This window comes from Styela clava, chromosome 5, assembly GCF_964204865.1.
Source record: "Styela clava chromosome 5, kaStyClav1.hap1.2, whole genome shotgun sequence".
Taxonomy (NCBI): Eukaryota; Metazoa; Chordata; class Ascidiacea; order Stolidobranchia; family Styelidae; genus Styela; species Styela clava.
Genome location: NC_135254.1, coordinates 7,290,010 through 7,298,668, shown reverse-complemented (window position 1 = coordinate 7,298,668; position 8,659 = coordinate 7,290,010).

The following is an 8,659-nucleotide window of genomic DNA, read 5'->3' as shown; positions in this document are numbered from 1 at the left end:
TAGCCCATCTTGCAATAAATACTCTACGCCGGTCCTTAGATGGAGATGAATTTTTGACTCTGTTTCAATCGATGTTTAATTTCTGCGTGTACGATATAAACTATAGCTTGCACCTATTCTATTAATGCTAATATACTAATACTCATGTTCCTTTTCATATCAAATAACCTCCTTTTATTGAAGGGCTACACATCTTATTTCCCACAATAAATAAATGTTTCTGGTTATCCAGATATTGGCCGATTTAGTAAATTCGGAATGCGCCGATGAGAACTTGTTTTAATGTTTCTTTTCTATTACGTTAATATTTATTTGAAAAACGCTCTCAAACTTGGCCACATATAAATATTCAGACACGCCCGAAAACATCGTTACGACTGGGCCATTCGCCATCTTTTTTAGATTTTTAATTTTTGTGCTTTTAGAGATTAAGCAAGTCTCTTCGTAAAAAAAGCTGCAAATTTTCAACTTTTGCAAATAGTACCTTTCAGCAAGCCATGTAGCAAACATTTCAGGAAAAAAGATTAAACAAAATAAGAAAACATTGTCTTTGCCGAAGAGCGAAACTCATCTTTGCATTACTAATCATTACTCCCATCGTTTGCAGGTAATAGCATTTCTACGCAGATCCGATTTTATTCTAACCAACGAATATACCGTGTTTCCCCGAAAATAAGACTGGATCTCATTTCAATTTTCTACCGGAAAATAACACTAGGGCTTATTTTGGGATGTCTTTTATTTTCAATTATCAAAAACAATATTACAAAGTAGAGAATTACGAGATTTTTATATTTACAAAATATAAAAACCGATTTGCATTTACTTATTAGTGACACTTTTTTTTATTTAGAATAACTGCTAACATGCATAATTAAATAATCATTTAAAACGTGTTGGAAAGATTTCTTACTATCGACTAGGTTAAAAAAAAATTGCGCTATCGAATAGGTCTCAATTTGAGGGGATGGCTTATATTAAAATCATTTTAAAAATCCAGGCTAGGTCTTATTTTTGAGTATAGGCGATAGTTGCGTTACTTTCAAATTTTAGTAACTTCTGCACATAATTTACTAACAACAACGGACAACGGCTGGACAAACAGAGGATTACACTTATACACGTGAGGATCAATGGCGTCCATGGCTCTACTATGTTTACTTTGTAGAGTATGAGTGTCGTAAAGACTGACCGATGTCCACTTACGATGGACAAGTCTCTAACAACTTAATAAAAAAATGAATTTCAAAAACTTGTTTTCTTATTTTAATAAAACCCCTTTTTGCTCCGATGAAAGGATCAAGGCACCAAGGGGGCTATTTTTCTGATGTTTGAAAACTCAAAATAAAATAGGGATTCGGTTTACTTGGTCAGGGATTTTATCAACAGTTTAAAAAATGGAGCCATATTATCTTTGACACTTTTCTGACATATATAGGATGTCCATAAAATCTTAAAAAACTTGCAAATGGAATTTATCGATACCAAATATTTTGTTGGCCCTCACAGATGTATTAAATGAAGTAAATATATTTAAACAATTACTGATTAAAAAAATGAAACTTGGGTAAGATATATTGATGACTGACTCAACAAAACCGCGGGCCAAATCAAAATGCTGGCACAACCAATCTGAAACCGAATTCAGCTCAAAAATAGCGCAAAGAATTTGGTGAGATAGCGATTAAATTTAGTTTTGGGGTTAATAAATTCCACTTTTGCTGTTGTAACACTGTAAATATTGCTCATAAAATGTAACTTTTTACGTCACACTTACATGGCCCCCAGTCTAAGTGGGCACAATGTTTCTTGCCCACCTCTGCGTTATCGTCTTCGTGGTTGTATGGAGCTCCTCTAACGAGGAATTATATAAACAACTTTTTACACTCGAAAAATCAAACCACATGTCATAAGAAGCGTGTCACCGGCTTAAAACAAATACTTCAACCGGTATAAGAAGACTTGAAGGACCGCAAATGCGTTGTGGAGATCATCTCTGTTTTAGTAACATGTCGTAGTTGTTGGTTTTTAGCGGTTTAGAAATTTTGATATACATAGTTCATAGAGTCCCTTTACAATTTCAATTTTGTTATGAAGACAGCTCTCAATATATCTAACCAGGATTGTTGTTTTTGATCAGTAATTGTTCAAGTATTTTTACTTCATTTGATACATCTGTGAGAGCCAAAACAATGTATGGTATAGAATAAATTCCCTTTGCAATTTTAGAGAATACCAGGAATATTTGGCATTTGATTTATCCTCCTCAGTTTATTTTACATGAAGGGAGAGAGAAGGCAGTAGAATAGAACTTTGGGCGGTGCAGAAGTGTGTGTGCCAAATGGAGGTAACTAACTTTGTTGTCTAGGGGGACTTATGGGCAGGGGGTATATTCACTTGGCTAACACAAACATTCCCCGAACTCGAATTCGAACTAAAATAAGGAAAATCGGAAAAAAATTATGGCTTATCCCTAACCTGGCTCACACACTACGTGAGTACCGAACTTTAGACTGTGCAATGTTTCGTCAGATTTCGCCAAAATTTTAAACTTGTTTCATTAATTCTGTAATGCTTTAAAACTGAGGCGCATTTCTTACCACTTCATGGCAGCAATTGCCACGAACGAACCGCGGCAGCTCTTGCCATGGTTTCATAGCGCTTTCAGTATTCTGCAATCAGTATTAACGGTATATTCACAAATTAGTGTACCAGATTTTAATTGATCATGTGGAATTATATCTACTTAAACCCTAACCCCAAATCCATCAAAACTGTATCCATAAGAAAAACGTTCCAACTTACCCAATATTTGTCCCCATAGCGGGGCAGCCCTATCTTTACGGCCCACCTGCCGTGGTTATGGCAGCAAATTTTTACCTGCCATTGGTTTACAATTTGCTGCCGCGGTAACGGCAGCTCGTCATTGGTTTGTGGCAGCTAAAAAGTCAGTCGCCATTGGTTTGGTCGTAGCAGCCTTGGTATGGAAATACCGCCATGGTTTTGCGGCAGCTGCAGACGCCACAGAATACTTAGAACTGCACTTGTTAAAACTTGTGCTTCGATATTTTTGTCGAGGAATTAATTACGAGTTAGTCAAAGCTTACTGCATGCTCAAAATCATTATTTTTATCAAAATAAACAACCACGTGCCTCTAGTCAATCGCAGCTTTTCCGGGTTTAATTTTTGAATATTGCTAAAACGAAGCCGATCGATGCGAGAATTGAAGCAGTCCAGGTCAAAGCGGTCGCAATTATGAGGTACTGAATTCCACATAACTGGAATTTCGGTATAAATATTTGTCTGATAGGTAGGGATATACTGACAGTTTGACGGCCCAAAACGCCAAATTGTCTTGATTTAGGTCAACGGATTGAGAATTGAGCCGTCGTCTATGTCGTGTACCGATGTACGGAGTCATAAAATAATATATTTCATAAACAGCACTAACATAAAAGCATATAGAGAAGAGGAAATTATTTGACCGGTGAAATAAGTATAAAGTTATAAACAAATAGTTGGAGTAAGCTGCTGCCGGGTTCCCTACGGTATTGCGTCGTTTTTTTACTGTTATATATTTGTAATATCGTTCGCATTTCTACAAATACTCTGTAATAGTTTTTATAAAGACCAATCCTGGTAAATTGCAAATATTTATGAGAAATAGATTATTGAAAAATAACTTTATTGCAAGTGACCCCACTCGTCTTGGATTAGGCAAACGAAATGACTATTTCCCGCCCGAATAGTGTTTATGGTCTCGCTCAGAGAGAAATATCCAGAAGAGTTTATTGAAACAAAGCAATCGAGTTTATCAACCTTACAGGTAGAGGTAGGGCTACTTCACTCGGATCATTCTCCGGTATTTCATAGACGTATCTAGTTTCTCTGTGCGTGAGGTCGGAATCTAGAACCTTGTCACGTGATACTTTATTGAATGAATTATGTCGAAACAATGGAAGTTTTTATTCGAAATTTCTTTGTTAGAAATGATTGGTCAGGAATTTTATAAATGACAATTTTGAAGTAATGATTATAGTTGGGCCACACCAGAAAAGCGATATATTTCTATGGAACACGCTTGGACGAGTATGTTTTCACGTTCTTTATTTTACGTAACGTGACGATTGGTTTCCTACGTTTTATACTCTGAAGGGGAGTCGGATAATCAGATTAAGTTGTCTTAGGTCGCTGTATGACATCGGTCAGAGAGTTTATTTTGTTTGTAACAAGGTGAGAAAAAGTAGAAACAATAAAAAACAATGAAATGTGGTTAGGAATATTTTTCAAGAGAATTTTCTTAAAGTGAGTTCACGCAAACTCAGATGTAAAGTCGACTGATCTCCGAGCAAATTTATGGGCGACCATTGTACTGCTAAGATCTACTTTTACCATATAGATGGTATGATGGAGTAGATTTAAATAAATACTAGCTCCCATTGTGAAGCAGTTCTTGTCAATCAACGGACAGCTACAAGTTGATAAACGAGGTGATAAAACAGAAATACAACGGGAATCTGGCCAAAGCAAGGTCACATAAACTTAGAATTCAAAAAAGACGAATCTTAAAGCGAAGGTATGGGCGACCATTTTATTGCCAAGCGCTACTGAAACTCGGGGGTTTATTGAGATAGAGTAAAACCGATGGGTGCATGACACGAAGCAGTTTAAGTTACTACAATCAAGGAAGTAGCAGCTAACGCAAACTCAATTGAAAGCAAGGTTGTCTTTAACGTGCGCTATTGCGCAAAACCACCAAAGCATTTGCGCAGTAAAATCTCGATCTCGCGCGATTGCAACATTAAGTTTTCAAATCGTGGCTTGTCATATTTCCTAAGAACTAAACTAGGGAAAATCGGATTGAAATGATGGCCTAACCTTAACCTGGTACCGGAAGTACCCTATGAGTTACTGAAACCATATACAATTGCGCACTATGCGCCTGTAAATACCAGTCGCGGCGATACTTTAAGGCAAAATACCACAAGCCATAATTGATTATCACTGTAAGCTAATTTCATCACAGGCACTGTGGAATGCACTGAGATCTTTTTTGAGATTAAAACAGTTAATATGACACCAAATTGTTGGTTTTTCTCGAATAATTCTCAAAGAAATTAACAGAACTGCAATATTATGCGCGAGTTTGTAAATTTTAAGGTACTCCCGTGATATGTGTACCAGGTTAAGGTTAGGCCCTAATTTCATTCCGATTTTCCTCATTATAGTTCTATTACAAGTTCGGGGACTGTTTGTGTTAGCCAAGTGAATATACCGCCTGCCCATAGATTTCAGTCCCGTTTCACAACTTGATGTAAAATAGGCGAACAAAATTAGTTACATCCATATTGGTACACACTTTTGGAGCACCAATTTTCATTGGACAAGAACTTTAAAACACTTCTCATGTACGATGCGGTACATTTGGTAGGAAATTTTAGAATTGAGTTAAAATTTTGGTGTAAATGACGATAAGACGGTGTAATCATATTGATAACTTGGATTTTACTCATGTAATGCAAAATTTTCGTTTTTATCAGGTACATTGACATGCACGATAGCTTATAAATCAGTCTTGAAGATATACGTTCTTAAAAGTAGTAGTTGCTAGATCGCCACCTTATTTATTTTGTTGATTTTGCGACTGAATTACAGCATAAAAAACTTTTCAATGCAATATCCACTGTTAAATCACGGCCATCGCTGGTATACTATATATATATAACGTCGCCCGAAATTACCTCGTAACCCTTGCTCTTTCCAGATGTTTATTAGATGAAAACACGTATTATGACGCACAATAATTTGATCATTGTTTCAATTATGAAACAACAAATTAGTCGTACGTGTCAAATCTGATAATAAACAGATTCGAAGTAACTGACTCACGTTGTTGTGCTGGACTCCTAGTAAATATATTTTCCTCTGTTCAATTCAATAAATCACGGTTATTTTTTTCTGTTATTCTGTACACAGCCCCGCCACGGATAAAAATAAAAATAAAATATAGAATTTATTCAGATAGGGTTAGGTTTAGGAATGCAGATTGCGCTGGAAATTGAACGTTTTTAAATCATTTCTGAACCGAACCGAACCGAACCGAATTTCTAATCATAACTGGATAATCACCAATTTAATATTTCAAAACGTGGCGTTTTTTTCAAATTTCACATTATTGGCGGGGGCTTTGTGCAACAGATCTTTGTCTTTTTCTAGAAATGAAATAGATGCAAGGACTCTTTTTTCAAATTTTATCCCCTACCTACCATCTCACCCTGGTGGGATAAATTAGGTATCCAGTAGCTGTGTGTACAAACAGACCCTTATCCGGAGTATAAAAATGATAAAATGAGCCCTTTCCCGAGTGCCGATATTTTAGAAAGTTGATATTGAAATAGATTGCTCCTGGAGTATTCGTACCAAAATGGCGCACAACCTGAACATAATATGTGAACCAGGTTAGGGTTCAGGCTGTGCGCCATCTTGGTACACATACTTCCGGAGTGCCTGAATACTTTTAGGAATTGTAGCTTTTATAATTTTAGTCTACTTTTATCTTCGATATAATTATCTATAAAACACCCTGGTGATCTTCAGTGTGCGTGATTATATTGGTGATTGTTATTTCAGTGTTAGATAGTATTTAGGAGAAGGAAGGTTTACATATTTATCCCGTGGGGAGAGGAAAGCCGATAAAACGGCTTAACCATATGGCGAACCATATGGTCCGGTTACCAGTCCAAGTCGCGTATGGGATTAGTTAGCCAGTTATTTGTTTCAGTTGCATGGACTTGACGGAAATAAACAATAGAAATAAAGTTTCATAAAATATTGTTCGTCTTAGTAATGTAACTGCTTTTTGTCTGTCAATTTCGTGCTTTCACTGATTATTTGGGAAGAGTCAAGTAATAGGTCATATGTTTACGTGAACCCACGTTTAGATGTTATTGGGTTAAACATCGAACTCGTTTATGAAGTAACAATATTCTTTATGATAAAACAATACGCATTGTTTAGTCATACAACCACACGTGATTATACAAACGTGTTTTCAAAATATCGGAGTCAAAGATCAAAACGTGTAAAAATTGTAAATTTAATCACAATTTGGTGTGATTCAAACTGTGAAAAAGTGATCTGGACTTTAGTTGTTTCAAGCATGATCAAAACTTAATCTAAACATATAGTTATGTATGAGGACTGATTCACCTGTTGGCTCGATTAATCACGAAATTTTAATTGTGTTTCTGTTGATTATTAACAGCAAAATAATAGAATTATCTTTTGTTTTCTGGGCCAGACAATAAATATCCCGATGAAATTATTTCCAATCTTCATATTGTTTGTAAGACATTGGATGAATTAGAAAAAGGTCACCAGGACGACATGGCCAGTCTAGAAAAAAGTACATAAGAAAGTCACAGAGAGACGTGTAACGCATTCTAGCAGAAGCTATCTCTCGTAATGCGGGGCATATGAAATAGATATAGATGTTTTAGAAATATACAGGGTGTCCATAAAGCCCCTTCACAATTTCAATTTTGTTATGAAGTCAGTTCTCAATATATCTTAACCAGGTTTGTTGTTTTTTTATCCGTAATTGTTTAAGTATTTTTACTTCATTAAAGACATCTGTGAGGGACAAATGATATATGATATCGATATGATGCAATTTTAACATTTTTTAAGACTTTATGGACACCCTATATTTTGTGCATTCGCAAAATTTTCATTCAAAACCGTTTTGTTTGGTATTCTGACCTCTTTACTGTCGCACATTTATGTCTCTGTAGGTGACCGTACATTTGAACCCACGTACATTTGAACCCATGTGTATATCCACGGGTTCAATCTATATGCGGGTGCTAAAACCCATGGGTTAGGGTTAGTATGAGTTCAACTATCCGAAAAACAAAAAAAATTCCATAGGTGCAATAGCATACAGGTGCAATTGCCATGGGTTCAAATGTACGTGGGTTCAAATGTAATGGAACCGTCTCTGTAGATCGGTGGTTTTCATGGAACGGACGGCTTGCCTCGTACCGAATTCTGGCAGAAATTCTCTCACGTGTCACGGATATTTGAGATCTTTATGATGAGGCCGTCAATCTAACTAAGAGGTTTATTGTTCAAACTTGGTTTCGATCGCCTTATATGACATTCGGGCAGGGATTATCTTCTGTGAAAGGCGATAAGATGGCTTAATCCTATGAACACTAAATTATGTTTGGCCTAATTAATTAAAACAATTAAACTACGAATTAATAGTGATAATAATAAATACCTTTATATTATAATAATAATAAAATAATTTATATTTTAAATTGTACCCAATCGCTCCTTAAATAATTTTATATTTACGGTGTTTACTGTAGGACTTGGTAGAAGGCAACATCTACGTATCGTGTACAATTATCGTGCCGTTTAAATTATATTTGGGAGTTTGTAGGTCCAACTTCAATTTCTTTACACCCGTTTTTTTACGACGCATAATGATTCCGTCTTTTGTAATGATTCACTACAATGTCTCAGTTAATATCTACAATAACGTCATGAAAGCAGTTCTATTTCTCATCTTGGAATGCTTATAATTTTTACAGCAAATAATGTACATTGATTTAGTTACTATAGAATAAATCAACAATTTTTCAAGCGGAT